The sequence below is a fragment of the Malurus melanocephalus genome, unplaced genomic scaffold (genome assembly GCF_030028575.1).
Source record: "Malurus melanocephalus ecotype Western Australia unplaced genomic scaffold, MMel_1.1 scaffold_1082, whole genome shotgun sequence".
In the NCBI taxonomy this organism is placed as follows: Eukaryota; Metazoa; Chordata; class Aves; order Passeriformes; family Maluridae; genus Malurus; species Malurus melanocephalus.
In genome coordinates this window covers 71,239-73,163 of record NW_026624314.1, presented here as the reverse complement: position 1 = coordinate 73,163, position 1,925 = coordinate 71,239, and positions in this window count along the sequence as shown.

Sequence of the window (1,925 nt, the reverse complement as noted above, 5' to 3'; positions counted from 1 at the left end):
TTTCATAGAAAGCGGGTATTGCACAGAAATCTGGCATTTCACAGACCTTGGGGGCACAAACCCATCCAGGGGACAGAAATTCTGGCATTTCACAGTCCCCAGGACACAAACCCATCCATGCGAGAGTAATCTAGCATTTCACAGAAATCTCACATTCCACAGTTCCTGGGGGCACAAACCCACCCTATGACAGAAACTGGACATTTCACAGAAACCGGGTGTTTCACAGAAACCGGGTGTTTCACAGAAATTTGACATTTCACAGACCACTGGGGCACAAACCCACCCAGGGGACAGAAATCTGGGATTTCATAGACCCCAGGGGCACAGACCCACCCAGGGGACAAAAATCTGACATTTCACAGACCCCGAGGGCACAGACCCACCCAGGGGAGAGAAATTTGGCATTTCACAGTCCCTGGGGGCACAAACCCACCCTGTGACAGAAACTGGACATTTCACAGAAACTGGGTGTTTCACAGAAACCGGGTATTTCACAGAAATCTGACATTTCACAGAGTCTGGGGGCATAGACTCACCCAGGGGAGATAAATCTGGCATTTCACAGTCCCTGGGGGCACAAACCCATCCAGGGGACAGAAACCTGGCATTCCACAGAAACCTGGCATTTCACAAAAACCGGGTATTGCACAGAAATCTGGCATTTCACAGATCCCAAGGGCACAAACCCACCCTGGGGAGAGAAATCTGGGATTTCACAGTGCCCGAGGGCACAAACCCACCCTGGGGGCAGAAACTGGACATTTCACAGAAACTGGGTGTTTCACAAAAAGCAGGTATTTCACAGAAATCTGGCATTTCACAGTCCTTGGGGGCACAGACCCACCCTGGGACAGAAATCTGGCATTTCACAGAAAGCGGGTATTTCACAGAAATCTGACATTTCACAGAGTCTGGGGGCAAAAAACCTGTCTGACGACAGAAACCTGGCATTTCATAGAAATTGAGCATTTCACAAAAACCGGGTATTGCACAGAAATCTGGCATTCCACAGATCCCGAGGGTACAAACCCACCCAGGGGAGAGAAATCTGGCATTTCACAGACCTCAGGGACACAAACCCACCCAGGGGAGAGAAATCTGGCATTTCATAGAAAGCGGGTATTTCACAAAAAGCAGGTATTTCACAGAAATCTGGCATTTCCCAGTCCCCAGGACACAAGACCATCCATGGGAGAGAAATCTGGCATTTCACAGACCTTGGGGGCACAAACCCACCCTGGTACAGAAATCTGGCATTTCACAGACCTTGAAGCACAAACCCACCCTGGGACAGAAATCTGGACATTTCACAGAGAAACCGGGTGTTTCACAGAAAGCGGGTATTTCACAGAAATCTGACATTTCACAGAGTCTGGGGGCAAAAAACCTGTCTGAGGACAGAAACCTGGCATTTCATAGAAATTGAGCATTTCACAAAAACCGGGTATTGCATAGAAATCTGGGATTTCACAGAACCCGGGGGCACAAACCCACCCAGGGGAGAGAAATCTGGCATTTCATAGAAAGCGGGTATTTCACAAAAAGCAGGTATTTCACAGAAATCTGGCATTTCACAGTCTGAGGGCACAAACCCACCCTGGGAGATAAATCTGGCATTTCACAGTCCCCTGGGGCACAAACCCACCCTGGGACAAAAACTGGACATTTCACAGAAACCGGGTGTTTCACAAAAAGCAGGTATTTCACAGAAATCTGACATTTCACAGTCCCTGGGGCACAAACCCACCCTAGGGTGAAAAATCTGAGATTTCACAGAGTCTGGGGGCACAAACCCACCCAGGGGACAGAAATCATCTGTGAAATCCTCACCAACACCTCCCAGGTGGGCACAGTCCAGCAGAGAGGGATAAAACTCAGCTTCAGCACAGCCACACTTTCTGCAGAGTTTAAACCTAAAAAGC